Consider the following 17,250-nt stretch of genomic DNA (forward strand, 5'->3'; position numbering starts at 1 on the left):
CATGCTGACATTTAAGATCAAAATATTATAAATTGGCAAATGTACCTTCAATACAATATTTCCTTATTGTTGGGCAGAATAGAATGATGGAAATGTAGGAATGGTTGTATTAGCCTTCCTTTATTTTCTCTATCTAGAGGAAAATCACTGTGCATATATTCTTTTATATCTCTTTTTCAAAAAGATGGGAGCAATAGAAATGTATTTATTTTAGACTCTCTTCTATTCTTTTGTATTACTATGGCTTTCATGTATGGAAAGCCATACATGGGGTGGGGGATGGGGGTAGAAAATTATATCCCATAAATTCCCATTTTGCCTTGGTTGCTAAATTTAATGCCTGATTTTAGTCATTCCAAATATTTGACAGCATCTACCTTCATCGACTCATTTTTAAACTTATTAATGTCCTATTCTTTTTTTTTTAAGACTTTATTTGAAAAAGAGCATGAGTGAAGGGGAGGGGCAGAGGGAGAGAGAGAAGCAGAATCACCACAGAGCAGGGAGTCTGAAAGGGGGCTGAATTCCAGGACCCTGGGACTGATTGAACCACCCATTGAGCTCCTAAATGTCCTACTCTTACTGTATTTTATTTTATTTTAATTTTTAAAGATTTTATTTATTTATTCATGAGAGACACAGAGAGAGAGGCAGAGAGAGAAGCAGGCTCCCTGTGAGGAGCCTGATGCGGGACTCAGTCCCAGGACCCCGGGATCACGACCTGAGCCAAAGACAGATGCTCAACCACAGAGCCACCCAGTCGTCCCTCATACTGTATTTTAATTTCTAAGTGCTTTTAGTAGATTTAATGGTGGAGTAGAGTTATTACACAAATATAATAATGATGAAAATGACTATTTTTTGAAGTTCCATATAAATGAAGATGAGGGATACATTTATTAGAAGGAATTATCCCTGGGTATTGAATTTTTGATCCAGAGCATGACAAGTAATCCTTTGGTGTGTACTGAAGAAGAGTCTTTTGCATGAAAAAAAAGTTGAAAGGCATATCCTAAGGGCAGATTAAAGGATAAGACCAAATGATTTTATCATTCATTACTAGCTAAGGGGTGAAAGATGCACATCAACACTGCATCATGTGGTGGAAGTCAAAGGGGAAGTTATCATGTTCTGGAGTCAAAGGTAATCAGCAGCAAAGAGCAACTCAGCTTGCGTGTAATAGTAAGGTCTCCCATCACCTTTCCCATGGGGAGGGTTGTGGTGAGCTCAGAGATGAGCTTAAATAGATACAAAGTCAGTCACCCCCATTCCAAATCCTAAGTGGTTCTTGTACTACTATCTATGGCTCTTTAACTCATGGCACTGGCTGCCTTAATCCCATATATAGTCTCTAACATAAATGTTTCTATGAATGTGACACATAAGTCTGAATAAGTTTTTTGAGATACCTTTACTCTGAGACAGACGGCTAAATTAATTTAGGCATATGAGAAATTAAGTATTTGTTAGAGGTTGGAGCAGAGGTTAGAGGGAAGAGAAAAGGAGGACAGGGAAGAAAAGAAAGGTAATGATGATGAAGAACATGCAGCAATTTGAGAAGAGCATTAGCATTTTCCTTCTGGAAGATGTTAATGCTGTGAACTAAATCACTTAAGCCTTGTCTTCCTATGCTACAATTTACTTCATCATCATGTATTGTTTTTACTACCAAAGATCTTAGTAATTATGTTCATCAATGAGACTGACTCCAGTTTTCTTTTATTATATTATTCTTGTCCAGTTTGACCATCAAACTTATTTTAGAGTTTATCATATGAGTTTGGGAGCCTTATATTTCAAAGAAGACTTTCTACAGAACATAGTTGATCTGTTCCTTTAAGTTTTGATTTAATTCGCCTGTACAATTGTCTGGATCTGAAGGGACTAAAGACAAAACTTTTCAATTTCACCACTTATGGGAAACTTGTTCTCAATATGAACTGTTTATAGAGATGTTCATTCCACCATATCAATCCAGAGTCAGCAGAAAAATCTGCAAATATGCAAAAGGATAACAACACCTTCAGAATTTTAGTGACATTAATGATTAAATGAAGTCATCATGTAAATTGGTCACTCTTCTGTTTTCTACTATGCAAATCTAAATGATTTAACAAAATATATAAACACTGAATCTAGATATTTCTCCTCTTGTCTTGAAATATGACCTTTAGGAACTCCATTCTTACTGACCTTGTGATTAAGTTTGCTGAGAGTTTACCACTTGCATCTTTAAGCTAAAGCATTAAAATGCAGCAAATGTTTTAAGTCAAACTTTCTGTTTTGGGAATTTCTTTATTCATTACCGTCATTGAACTTGACACGCTTTTAACTTTCACATGGTATGACTATAGTCATATTTACTAAATAGGTTTTTCTTTTTTAAAAATAAAACATTTCTTTTATAGAGAGGGAAGAAATGAAAGATCTTTCCTAAAGTCATGTTAGAAATTATGATAAGAAGCATTGTGGGAAAAAAAACCAAAGTAGAATGTTAAGATTTCTTGTATTTGGTTGATTAAAAATCTCTTAATGAAAACGAACTTTTTGACATTATCCAAGGAAACATAAATTTTGTCTACAGAACACCAAGTGTTCTGAATGACAAAAGGGAAACTTTGAAAAAGCATCATGGTTTTCTTTTTTAATTTGTGTCTTTTTATATAAACACGATCAATCACCACAAAATTCTAGAAGTTATCTTTATATATGTTTGGAAGCACTTGCTCATTGTATGTCAGATTGTAACTAAAGTTTTTGACATTGTATAATTTCAGAATTAGCACAAATGTGCAGCTTTATAACCTGAGTTACTCTCTGAATAGCATTTTAGACTTTACAAGTATTTTCACATGTCTGTTTTATCTTTTTCCTCTCCCATGTATTTGGAGTGGCTATAGGTGACTATAGGTTAACCTCAGGTACTGCTAATGCCATTTAACACATGAAAAGTGAGATTGAGAAAACTGAGACCACATATTAAGCGGCAGAATTAAAACTGGTATTGACACATCTCTTCAAATTCAAGGAGTCCAGTAACAGGAAAGGAATGGCAATAAACTGTAATGGCATGCAGAACCAGGAAGGAAACATGACAGTAATAATAGGGATAGACATTAATAGAGTTTGTGTTCTGTGTTTTACAAATCATATCTCATTTCATGCTAATAACAACTTTGTGAAGGAGAAAAACTTATCAATGATCAGATGGCAACTATAAAATGTTACTTAATTTGTCAAGGTCGTAAAGCTAATCATTTTGCTTGTGTGATATATTTTCATTCTGAAACAATCGAAATAAGACCCCTTAAAATTCAATAGCGATACTGTTAAAAGCTACAAGTTTTAAAATCGAATGTGTCAATTTATCTGAGATTTGAAGGCCATTTATTTAAAATAGATATTTGAAGTTACAAATACATTTCCATATCCTCAATAGCTGCAATTTTTGACAGTCCAGGAAATGAAGATAAAAGGTATGAGTAACATTCCAGAATTTTAGAAAAGCAACAAGAGGAGCTTGTTCTCAGTTCTTTCTTAGCTAATTCATATTTAAGTTATTCTATTTTCCTTATTAGAAGTTACCACTAAACTCTTCCTGACCTGCCAACCACTCACATCTATTACTTTGTCCTACAAAATTAGAAAACAGAACAAAAAGAAAGGAGAAAGTTAATATATCCTGTGATATGGGATATTGTTGCTTTGAACATTTTAAGACAGAATTTATGTGGAACCAGATTAATTTTAAGGAACTCCCTGTGGGTTCTGTTTGTTGTTTTGAATTGCTTTAATAGTAAACTTGCATTATTTATGTTTATTAATATTTAGAATGCACTCTGCAAGGATGATTTTCATCTGAGTTATAATTAGTCTCAGCTGATGAATGCAATAAAATGATTATAAACAACTTTGTGAGATCATTATCAGTGTCGTGGGAGAAAATGTTAAAACACTGCTCCAACATTTTACCTTCAAAGATCCATTGAAATGAGCTTTAACCCATTTAAAAATCTTACACAGATCATATTGAATTTATTTTCTTCCTCATAAAGTTACTGAACTTCACATATTGGTTTGCTCTTCCAAAACCAACTCACCTTTCTTCTGTCTAAAATCTTTAATATAATTGTGTTTATTTCTGAATTTAAATATATGTTCTTTATATACAGTGATAAAAAGCATTACACAAATATCATGTATAAACTTATGCAGAGAAAACAATTACTGGCTTTAATTAGGACTTACAATGATTTGCATGTTGGTATGGTATACATATGGTATATGCCCTTTACATAGTTAATATTTTATGTATACAATCCTATGAATTATTTTCACTTAACTAATACTTTAAAATTTAATTATGTGTTTATTATAGTTTATTTATTTTTTAAATAGTTTTTTTTATAACATTGCTTTCACTAACTAAATAATGCAGATATACCATAGTGAAATTAACCACTTCATCATGATATCTTTATGTGGTGTTTTTGATTTGCAAGTGTGATGAATAATAGTATAATAATAATATAATAATAATAGGCTTGCTTGAATATTTCCCCTACCTACATAAATACTTTATATTTTTATGATAAAATATTCAGTCTTTCATATATATTGTAAATTTGTAGTCCAGTAAACTCTTATCTATTTACATGACTACCAGTATTTGAGAGTATCTGCCTTAAGATTTCTAAATATTATCAGTAACAGTATTTGCATAGTTAGTAAATGTAAGTTTTCCATTTTATATTTAATCTATTTTCTTTAGCTATTTATAAGGATTTTCCTCATATTTCAAATAAACATTTATAATTTTTCCAAACATTAAAAAATACATTAATTATTATAAATGTTTTCCATTTTCTAAGAATAGATTTTCCAGAATTTTATCTAATGTATTTTTGTTGCCAATATTAAAAAAAAAGCTACATAATGGGGCTGCTTTTTAAGATATTTTGTAGCATTACTAAATATATTTTTCTATTTCTGCTTCCTTGTTTTTTTTTAAATTTGTTATTTTAAAAAAGGACAGTCTACATTTTTCTTTCTTCTACTAATAAATAATATGTGTATCTTTGTGTACACCATTTATGGAAGTCTTTGAGTTTTAGTAAACTGTATTCTTACATTTTTTTTGCTTCTTAAAAAGTGGATAATTTTAGTCAACCAACAGGGCTTATTTGAGATTCCTTATGTTTTTTGGCAATTTGATTATTTTTTTGTTGATACATTTCTGTGGCTAAGGAATAATTATGATCAAAGTGAATGGCATGCACAATTAGCTCTAAGGAGATTTTTTATACAAAATTATATCTTTTCTCTAAATGTTTTCTGGATACTGTGAACCAAGAACTGTGCAACTTTATTTTCCTGATTTTTCTACTATGTACTGATTTTCTTCTTGATACACTCACTGTAACATTCTCTTCTGGTCTCCCATTTTTAGCCAAATCTCTTCATATTTACTTCATAGTAAAGTCCTAGGACTTACATTCTTTCTTCATTTCTATCTTTCTCTCTCTCTCTCTCTCTCTTTCTTCTCTCTCTTATATCCCATCCTGATTGAATCCAGGAGTAGTAAAGATTCAAATAAAATCACTTTGCATATGATTCCCTTACATTTATAACTTTAGTTTAATATCTCCATTTAGCTTCCCAAATACAGAAACTGTAGTTTGTTGGATATATATATTGATATGTATTATATATTATCTTATAATAATATATATTGTATGTGTATTAGATACATTATATATATATATATATATATATATATATATATATATATATATATATATAACTATTGTTAGAAAGAAAGCCACAGGTCCAAATGGCATCATTTAGGCGGTCACCGAACCAGGACTTAGTGCCTAATCTAACTGCAGTTTGGATCTCCCCAGAAATATAAATTTTAACTGGTCAGTCAGGAATTTTCTCATGAAGTACCACTAAGGTAATCTATTACAGGGGTACTCTCCATTCCTCAAAGGAAGAGGAGGTAATCTGCATGATAAAACCCTCTGTTCTCCCCCACTAAGGGAGAGTGAACTTGCTTGGAAGAATCCTAGTGTCTGTGTGTGTGTGTGTGTGCGCGCGCGCGCGTACGGGTGCGCACACGCATGCAGGCACGCATACGCAAATAATTTTCTTGCACACTTTCCTGCTTATAAAAACCTTCCATTTTGTACAACTCTTTGGAGACTCCTCTCTACTTGCTAGATAGGATGATGCCTAATTCATGAATCATTTAATAAAGCCAATTAGATATAAAAATTTACTCAGTTGAATTTTGTTTTTTAACACTATGTAATGTGTGCATGTGTGTGTATGTGTGTTTGTGTGATTCCCTCTCCCCTTCCCTTATCCTTCTATCTTTTGTGTTTACCCTTCTGGTCTAATGTTTTGTTTTCTTTTTGTTTTCAGTACCTATAACTGCCACCTCCTCTCTGGCCACTTCTCAGAATGATTTTGCAGATCAGCACTTACACCAAGGAGATCTTGAAGATCAACAATTTGGTCAGCAAGTCACTTCCTGTATGTAGGGTTATGTCTTCATCCATTAGGTTTTGGCTTCTCGGGTCCAAAGCTTTCTGCCAACTTGTAGCATTGACTAGCAGGGAAATGGGCTGTTTAGCTTATTTCCTTGAGTGGGAAAGCACTAGTGTAGTTCCAAAGGTTGACTCCAGTCTCCTGCTGCTGCAGAATACCTGACCTATGTCACAGTGAAGATGCAAATCCCGTTCTTTACCTGCTGCCTCCAGATCAAGAGTTCAGTCAGCCTGTAGCTTCAATAACGTGCAATGAGGTACATGCCAATGCCCTGGTGACTGTGTTCACCAGACCATGGACACGTGCATACTGTTTTTGATCCCAGTGTGTTTTGTGATTCACTTTTTAAAATCCCCTTTAATCATCAATAACAAACTTAAGTCAAAATTAAGCTGACTTAATCTTTACTTAATTTTACCAACTGACACCTCAGTTGGTAAAGTATCTGACTCCTGATATCAGCTCAGGTCATGATCTCAGGGTTATGGGATCAAGCCCGGTGTCCAGCTCTGCACTGCATATAGACTCTGCTCAAGATTCTCTCTCTCCTTCTGCCTGCCGCTGCACCTCTTCCTCTCCCTCCCTCTCTTACTAAATAAATAAATAAATAAATAAATAAATAAATAAATAAAGTGATAAGGTCCGAGAAGATTTTGCTGGTTAAAGCACCATGGAATAAAACAAATTATGTGAATTTCAAAATACTAAATACAAAAGCACAATTCCACATCAAACATTTATACTTGAAATATTAGCTTCTCTTTATTTCAATACCTAATTTACATAAACTTAGTCTTGTTAAAAGTGACTGCATTTTTAAAAAAGACCTCATTTACTTTTAAGCTTCGCTTGTGATCACTGAGGATTTTGTGCTCTGAAGATATATGTATCACCTTGCATGACCAAAAGAAAAGTTATACTGACCTCACCCTATGAATTTAAAAGAATTGATGTTCAGTTCCATACACTATATTCCACACACTGTGTAACTGTGCTATGACTCCTATGCAATCTCTTGTCTATTTATTACCAGATAGTCACATGTAATTTGACATTTAACGTACTGAAATTACTAAAGTATGTCAGTATGTATATGCCTAAGAAAAAAAAAGTTTTTACTTTCCTGATTAGGCAAGATCAAGCCATTCTGACAAATAAGGTGTGCTGATGTGATTTGCCTAGACCAAATGCATCACTGCAGAAAAAGATATATCTCTGCTTTTCCAGGATCTAACAATAAAAAGATCTTATTTAGCTTCTTAATATATAATGGCTACATACTTACTATGATTCAGCATGCAATTAACCATGTATAATTGACAATGTAGACTTAATGTGACACCAGAAGTACTCTAAACAAGGTGCTTGTGTTTTAATTGTAAGAGTATGAGATTTTAATAGGGCTAGAAATAACACTGTGGAGGCAAGATGTCAGCACAGAATCAAAACTGAGTTATTCCCTTTGAAAAAGTCATTCTGGCTCTTCTACCTGTGATCAGCATTATATCAAAATAATTGAAAGAGAAAAAACATGTATTTAGGGTTATGGAAGACACCTATGACCTGGTTATAGATTGCATAGGCTAATAAGTAAAGCATCTTCATCTTTTTGCAATGGGTTCAGGAAGAAATAAACCAACTCGTATTCAGCCAGTGTGACCAAGGTAAAAACAAGTGAAAACAAAAGAAATCTGGTGGAGTTAGGGACTGGTTCATCAGTTTCATTTTTCACCTAATCATTTATTGTAATAGCATCTTTTCTGTTAATTAGGCATCATAATAAAACTCTGTGCCAATAATGCTTGTTAGATACTATGCGCTAGGTACCTTGTACCTGATACAGTGAGGTAATGTGTTTTATGGGGATCAGAACCTAGGCCCTTCATTGCAGCAACAGTCAGCATGGAAGTTGCACATTCAGTTCATCCTGAGCTTCATAACTTCTAGATCACTGTATACTTGCAAAAGATTTGGAATATAAATTAGCTTCAAAAAATAAACATGATTTCAAGTATTGTACCTGAAGAATGGTTATATCTAAAGTGCTTTAAAGAAAAAAATTTTTCTGCTTTCAGAAGACCGCATACATGAAAAATTATTTAAATTCTACCAACATTCCAATAAATATATCAAGATAAACTTTTTGTCTGTGAATGCATCAATGCAAAGACTTAAAATAGTCTTCCTTTCTCTGGATCCTTCTGCATTCTTCTTGTTTATCATAGGTTTTACTAATTTGGTATTTATCTGGTACTGCATTATATTAGTTATCCTGGATCTTGCCTTCTGTTCAGCTTAATTATAAGCTTCATTTTGACAGAGAATATGGTGTATTTCAACTTATGGCTCTAACCCACAAGGTAGTATATTCATATAACCAGTATGCAATATTTCACTAATATTTTATTACATCCAACATTCTCTAAACATGATGGCTTGATAACTAAAAAATATTTCCTCTCTTTATCCAGATAATGTGTGAAATAAAAATTTAAAGATATACAGAGCCTGATAAATATGCATTGTCACTTAAATAGGGTTGTTTCATTTATTTGAAAATGATAAGGTTCCCAATCCACAAAGACACACTTGAACTCAGTTTCATATTGAGATAGTATTTACATAAACCTCAATTTGAAATCCAAAATTTTCTGTCTTTAACTTACACTCATTTTGAAATATAAGGAATGAAATATTGCTTTGTTCTAACTCAAAGTATTGGTTAACTACATTGAAAATATCCAATGTAGATCAGTTAACTAAAAAAGCTAGAAGCCCTCTTCCATACTCTTTAACAAACTGATCTCTAATTCAATTAGCTTCCTAGATCATCTCCTTTCTTGCAGATATTCACCTCAGTCCTTTGGCGGAGGTAAATGTCATAGTAATGACAGGAAAATATATTCTCTCTAAAAAAAAACACCTCATACCTTCAAAAATTCACCAAGTTTTGAGGAAAGAAGATAAGTTCCAGAAGATAAATATCTCAGGAGAGTTTGCTATCACAATAGGGTCCTTCACTCACCTACAATCACTCTTGAATCTAAATTGCCACAAATATGCTATAGTCATCCAGTCCTCCCATCCCCTTTAGATTTCTTTTTTTTTAATTTCTCACTGACATATTCACAAAAACCCATCTCCCTGATTTTCATGAGCATCTATCAAACAGGCTGACCTCCTCAAAGATTTTATGAAATATTAACTATAAATGTAAATAATCAGAAAAGACAGCATTTCCCAGCTCTCCCTAAACTTGCTATAACCACATGATTAACTTCTGGCCAGTGGGATAAAAATAAAGGTGTGCTATATGTCTTATGGAAAGCATTCCTAAAGATGAGGGAGGAGATGGAGAGTTGTCCTTCCCTCATATTTTCCTTTCCTTTCCTTCCTTCAGCTGGCCAACATACTGTCTTCATGGGTAAAGCTCTTCAACCAAGGGTCTGAGAAGAGCAGAGCAGCAAGACAGAAGAAGCTGAGATTTTTACATGTGATGATAGAAGGAAACATCTATCTTAAGTTACTGCAATATTTGGTTTTCTGAAATCCATACACGAACTTGACCTGAGTAATACACTTCTGTTTTCCCAATGCCAAAACACACTGATTCTTCAATAAATATCTGCCAAATAAGATTACAATATTTCATTGGGTTAACTAATTGTGTTTCAGTGTCCTTTGTAGGAAGCTGTTAACTGAAAATTCTTAATTGTAATTTCATTTCCTTTTTCCACTTTTTTTTTGAGGGGGAGAGTGTACTCGTGCACAAGTGGGGTGTGGGTTTGGTAGATGGGTGGGAGGAGCAGAGGGAAAGGAGAGACAGAATCTTAAGCCGGCTCCACGCTCAGTGCTGAGCTGGACCTGGGGCTCCATCTTGCAGCCCAGAGATCATAACCTGAAACAAAACCAAGAGTCAGACACTTACCCTACTGACTACCCAGGCACTCCTCCACTTTCTTACTATCTAGGAAAAACAGACTGAATCTTGTAGGTCTGGAGAAGACATCCTACTCCCAAGAGAACACTAAGAAAATATATAGGGTTCATTACCCTTTCCTGATTACAAACCCTCAGTTTTTACCTGGAACTGGTTATCATAGAAGGAAAAAATGCCCAGGCATAAAGAAAACATTCTTGCCACAACAACACAGTTAGGGATTAGGACTAATACATTTATAGTTCATGTCCTTATTCCTAGAATTTATCATTAGAACTATCCTCAAGACTTCTCATATTCTTAAGGGACTTAAACTAGCTATAAAACTAGCCGTGTGTGTGTGTGTGTGTGTGTGTGTAGCTTTGAGATATATATACATATATATATATATACACACACACATATATATTATCTAATTTTATAATTATATAATTATATAGAATTTCCAGAATGTATATACATATATATTTATATAATTCAGTTATTCTTGGTTGGGAGTAGGTATATGCTAAGTCATTTTGACGGAATTATCTCATGAATGTCAGGGACAGCATCCACTTTCCCAAGGTGTTTATACAAATCCAGAAGACAATAACAAACCCCTCCAGTGATGGCAATCTATGATCTGTCCCTAATAAAAACGTTTTCTGCATTGCGGTTGGGAAGTTGAGAATCATGTCTGCTTAGCCCCTAAAAGTATCAATTTAAGAAGGAAAGGCATACTAAATACTTTATGCATTGTGAAAGCAAGAAAAGTAAACCTTATAGATCCCGTGACTCATAAACTACAGTGACAGCATTTGATATATAACAAATAGATGAGTTTAGATGAATTTAACTATCCAAGGAAAGTTTATAGGGGCACAACATGAAAAGCCATTACCAACACAAAAATATGTTAGATTTTTGTTTTCTATTAAGACATAGTTGTTTATTTTAAAAAGAGATAAAATGAGCATCATAAACTAAAAACAAACATAGTGTCCTGAACAACCAGACCAAAATAAAATAAAATAATAAAATAAAATAAAATAAAATAAAATCGAATAACATGACCTCAGCAATATAAGACAATTTACCAATACTAAAATAAAAGTCCTCCCATGCTTTGGCCTCTGATGAATGGAATGTTCTTGGCTGTTTTGAGAAAGGATTTGGCCACTTTGTTTCTGTTTCTTCTCTGCTTCCCCAGGCAAGTCAAAGCCACATAAGCTCCTTAAGCATCTGGCAAGCAGGTTGCCTGAACTGCTTTATCTGGATTTCATATCACTTCCCGAACTAGTCGAACTAGATGGGATCCACACACAACTCCAAAGTTCCATCAGAATAGCCCAACATTTCCTTGAAAATGTCAAGAGAACTTCTCTTGGCATTATTTTGCCTTTAGGAACCCCAATTTACCTCCCTAGAGATTAGGGGAGAGGGGAAAGGCTTAAATGAATCCACTCAAGAACAGAGATTCTATAAACAAATTATAAACTAAAACCTAAGAACTCAAGCCAAGTACTTTCACTAATTATCCCATACTTTGGGAAGAGGCTAATATTTAGACATGTTTCCTTGATTTGTAAAAGCTATATTTTATTTGAACTTACAAGATTTACGAAATGAAACTAATATTAAATAAAAACACAAAAGTATCCAAAAAATAAGAGTTATTTTTGACATTTTTTTTTCATGATAGAACTGTAGGAGTAGCTGCCTTTAGAAAAATAATCACTCAAAGCAAAGAATTTTTTTTAGAGGTTAAAAATGTCCCCCTTTCTTCTCCTAGCTCCTTTCCCTTTAGTTATCATCAGAATGAAGGCTCCAAACCTTATAAAGGGAGTCTTCCTGGCTTCTAAGTTGAGCCAAATTCTCAGCCTTATTTATTTTTTTTCTTTATGCAGTGGGTCCCCTTGGTTCTGACCATTCAGACTGTGGCTCTGTTTTCAATGCTATGGTTTTTGTTTGTTTTAAATTTCTGCTTATATTAAGCCCTTTGCTCACTCATTCAACAGGCTCACCACAAACTCAAATACTCTCTTATGGATTCCTTTTTAGTAATATCTAGCACTATGCCTACTATAAAACAGGCACTAGAAGGAGAGAGAAAAAGAGAGAGAGAGAGAGAGAGAGATGGAATTGGTTCACACAATTAGGGAGGCTGACCTGAGAAGTCCCAAGTTTTGCAGTTGGCAAACTGGAAACCTAGGAGAGCTGGTGTTATAAGTTCCAGATTGAGGGCAGGAAAAGATTTAAGTCTCAGCTCAAATAGTGAGGCAAGCAAAGTTTCCTCTCATCCTTTTTTTTTTTTTTTAAGATTTTATTTATTTGAGAGATAGAAACGGAGACTGAGAGAGCACAAGTAGGGGGAGGGGCAGACGGAGAGGGAGTAGCAGACTCCCCAATAAGCAAGAAGCCCAACATGAGGCTTCAATGTAGTATCCTGGGATCATGACCTGAAAAAGGCAGATGCCTAACCAAGTGAGCCACCCAGGTGCCCCTTGTTCTATTTGGATCTTCATTTGATTAGATGCCCACCCACATTAGGGAGAGCAATCTGCTTTATTCAGTCTAGGATTCCCCTGTTAATCACATCCAGAAACACACTCACAGACACATTCAGAATAATATTTGACCAAATATCTCAACATTCTATGGTCCAGTCAAGTTGATACATAAAATTAACCATCACCTGTGGCCTGATTTTATACATATGCTGAGAATACAGTTAACTCAGTTACATAATGCATTTAAATGAGAATTTAAGGTTAGTAAAAAAGACATCATTATCAAAATTGTCATCTTAGTTAGCCAAAGTGACTAAAATTTCATCATTATGTCTTTTTTCCCCATTATATTAAACATCATCTATGGTTTAAGAAATCTAAATGCCTCTAGATCATAGACATCTGCCTGAAAAATAGATTTTACTCTCTGAACCACTCTCCCTATTACCAGTTGCAAGTAGTAATAAAAATAGTATTTGTTGGATGGTAGACACTATGTTGTTTTCATGCATCAACTCATCAAACGCTCATTATAATCCAGTGCTATAAGGTAGGTATTATCACCATCACCATTTTACAGACAAGGAAACTTGAATTTAGCAATATTAAATAATTTATCCAAGTTTATAGGACAAGTAGGTGATAGAGATGAGATTTAAACTCAGGATTATTTGATCCCATAGCCCTACTTCTTAACCTCTGAATTGTACTAACCCTTTGCTAGATTAGATGTGAAAAAGGCATGTAACTTGCCCCACACCAGTCAGAAAGGCTGTGAACTGAGAGACATTGCCAGGTAGTAACAGTTGTAAATGGTGTGAAATGCTACCTGGGAATGTAGTATAATTGAAAAGTATAATTGTAAAGAAAGAACCATTAGATCAAAAAATGTTTCTTGGTTGTGTGTCTTTGGGAAATTCAGCAAACTTCAATGATCTTCATTTGTTTTATATGTAAAATGGATAAACATCTCTTTATTTAAAATACACTTTCCTAGAAGCTAATGATGTGATATATTAAAACTAGTTATTATGGATGCTTTTACTAAGATAAAAATTATAGAGCAAGGTAACATGATGATTTGTTTAGAAGAATACAAAAGTGATTTACATACTTCTGTGTTGGAAACTGGGGTGAAATAGGTCAGAAGGAAACAGAAATGGTGGAAACACCTATAGAGTTTTGGCAAACAATGCTTAGGGGATGTGAGAGAATTAGCCTTCCTGGAGGTAGAAAGGTTTTCATTAGAGAAGTGAAAGGTAACGTGGGAAAAGTGAGTAAGGGGCATGTTTTGGAATGCTGTAACTGCTGAGTTAAGGCATCTGGTTTCTTCCCATAGTTTAAATTATAGGATTCCTCAAAACTTTCTCAACAGGGTATGGGACATAAAACTGAGGATTTTCATGTCACAATGATGTGAAGATTGATTAGAGTTTTAGAAATGAAAGTATAGTATGAGGTTCAGATGTGAGGTGAGAAATCAGAGTAAGAATGGTATTTCTGAGATCAGGAAGTAAGAAATTAGTAAAGTAAAAAACAAAAAAGAGAATAGAATGGGAGAAGGATGAACCGGGGGTGAGTGATCAGATGTGGAAAAAATTATTCAAACTTTTCAGTCTTAGATAACCAGTGACTAATGATCATTATCAGTAGAAATTATGAGAAGAACAGTGTGTGATGGTTTGATGGAGAAAGATATTAAATCCTGGATTTGAAGCAGTGGTGGGGACATTCACTGGAAATGCCCAAAATGGAGGTGAAAAGTTGGAAGTGGGGAATTGCAGGAGAAATTACATTATGTTTGTTAAACATATAGACATGACCCTTGAAGTCAATGAAATGAATCTGTTTTGAAAAGACAAGAGAGAGCATAAAACAAAAATATAGACATAGGTAAAGCATGGTTCTCCTTTGTGTTGCAATGAGTTAAACTTTTTGACATGTGGGCCAAACGTTCTTCCTAGATGAAGAGTATCTATCAATTAAAAACCTCTTCTGCAACTACAGGTTAGTCCTTCCAAATGCATGCAATGCATTTATTTCAATGCATTACAAAGAAAGCTGACCTTTCCAAAAGGTCACTATCAAGGTATTTGTTTCAAAGGATTGTTCCTTTTACCTTAAAGGTAATATTATTTTTTTCAAATACAATATATGGCATCATTAAAATGCTGAAAATTAAATATTTCATATCAATTTCACACAAAAAGTCATCTTTTTTATGTTTTAAAATATGGGGGTAGTTTTAATGTTAGCATATTCTCCCCCATGAGGACTTTCATCCTGTTTTAAACTATTCAAAGAACTAGTCAAATAACTAATCCCTAAAAACATACTGTAAAATCACTTTGTTTACTTATTTTTAAATTTATTTTTTCCAAAATACTCCTTTCTCTGCTTATATCTCACAGTAACCCAACATGACTAGCCAATATTTGCAAGGCAAGAAAACAAATATTTCCAGGATGACTTCGTAAATGACAAAATAAAACAATTTTGGAGCTTAGAAGCACAGTTCATATTACATTATTGGGGATTATGAGTTTAGGAGTATATTTTTAACTTTTGGATGGAAAAAAAGAAAAACAAAACAAAACACTGTTCTTCAAAATGAAGATAACCATGGAATCAGGAAATCCTGAAAGTCTCCTTATTCTCAAACAGAAACCAGGAACAAAATAGGCACAAAGAAATATTTATTTTTTTTTCCTACACATTGTTTAAAGTGGTTAACCATGATTCTGCCCCAACATAACAGCAACCAAAGAACACTCTAGATCTGGGCAACAGAAGGAGCAGTTCACTTTTTAGTCTGCACAAAAATCAGAGTTTGCCAAAGTTAGGCTAAAGTCTCCATGCTATTCGAGATTCTACATATTTGAGGGGTTCTGACAATTTGACAAATATGGATTGGCTATATATTTATGCAAAGCTCTATCTAAGTTGGAGAGTAAGAAGATAATGCAGACAGGCCTCTTGAGGTATGACAGGGGAAAGAAGATTAGTGTGGCTAAGAACACTACACACCCAGTGACTTTCCAGTTCCTTCTCAACCCACTTTGCATTAGTAGAATCTTTAATTAGAACTGAGTAGGATAGGGGAAGTATTTACCAGAGTCCAAGCAAGTTCTCCTCACACAATAAAGCAGTCAGAATAGAAAATTGACCACATTCCCCAAGGCACACTTGATGCAGTGGGTAGAACCATATGTCAGGATCTGAGGCCTTGAAAATGGTTAGGTAGAGTGTGAATAATATATGGGATGAGGAAATGGTGTAAAGTGAGAGTTTTAACAATATAAGTAACATCATGACAACAAGAGGTGTGTGTGTGTGTGTGTGTGTGTGTGTGTGTATTGGGGTAAACAATTATAGCAGATACTATAAATGTAGGAACGTGGAAGTATTGTTTATGAGTCTTGTTTCTTTGTTTTTAATTAAGACTTCATTTTTTTAAAAAGGCATTTTAGGTTCATAGAAAAATTGAAAGAAAAGTACAGGGATTTCCCATATACTCCCTGTTCCCATAAATGCATAGATTCCCCCATTATCAACACCCTCTGTCAGAGGGTGCATATGTTACAACTGATGAATACAGACTGATACATTAGGGTTCATTCTTCACATTGTGTGTCCTATGGGTTTGAAACAAAATGTATAAATGTCAGGTGTCTACCATTATGGTATCATACAGATTATCTTAACAGCTCTAAAACTCATCTGTGCTCTGCCTATTCATCCCCAATCAAATTCCTAAAAATTATTGATCTTTTTACTGTGTCCACAGTTTTGTCTTTTCCAGAATGTTATATTGCTAGATTCATGTAATATGTAGCCTTTTCAAATTGGCATTTGCACTTAGTAATATGAATTTAAGATTTGTCCATGTCTTTTCATAGCTTGACAGCTCATTTCTTTTCAGTGCTAAACAGTATTTCATCATCTGGATGTACCACAGTTTATTTATCCATTAACCTACTGAAGAACATCTTGGTTGCTCCAGGTTTTGGCAAAGATGAATAAAGCTGCTATGAACATCTACGTTCAGGTTTTTGTGTGGACATAAGTTTTCACCTCCTTTGGGTAAATACCAAGGAGTGCAATTGTCGGATCACTTGGCAAGAACACATTTAGTTTCATAAGAAACCACCAGACTCTCTCCCTCGGTAGGTACTTGCACAAGAATCCCCTTCTCAGAATCTCAGCCATGTCTAAAATATAGTCTCCAATCTATTCATGAGAAAACTTAAAAAAAAAAAAAGCAAC

The 17,250-nt window shown here is 34.1% G+C and overlaps 1 pseudogene; it reads left to right on the forward strand.

Annotated features, from left to right (window-relative positions):
* The window catches only part of LOC112922041 (chromobox protein homolog 3-like), a 171,763-nt pseudogene that overhangs the window by 16,064 nt on the left and 138,449 nt on the right, over positions 1 to 17,250 (forward strand).

This window comes from Vulpes vulpes, chromosome 1 (assembly GCF_048418805.1).
Source record: "Vulpes vulpes isolate BD-2025 chromosome 1, VulVul3, whole genome shotgun sequence".
NCBI classification, from domain to species: Eukaryota; Metazoa; Chordata; class Mammalia; order Carnivora; family Canidae; genus Vulpes; species Vulpes vulpes.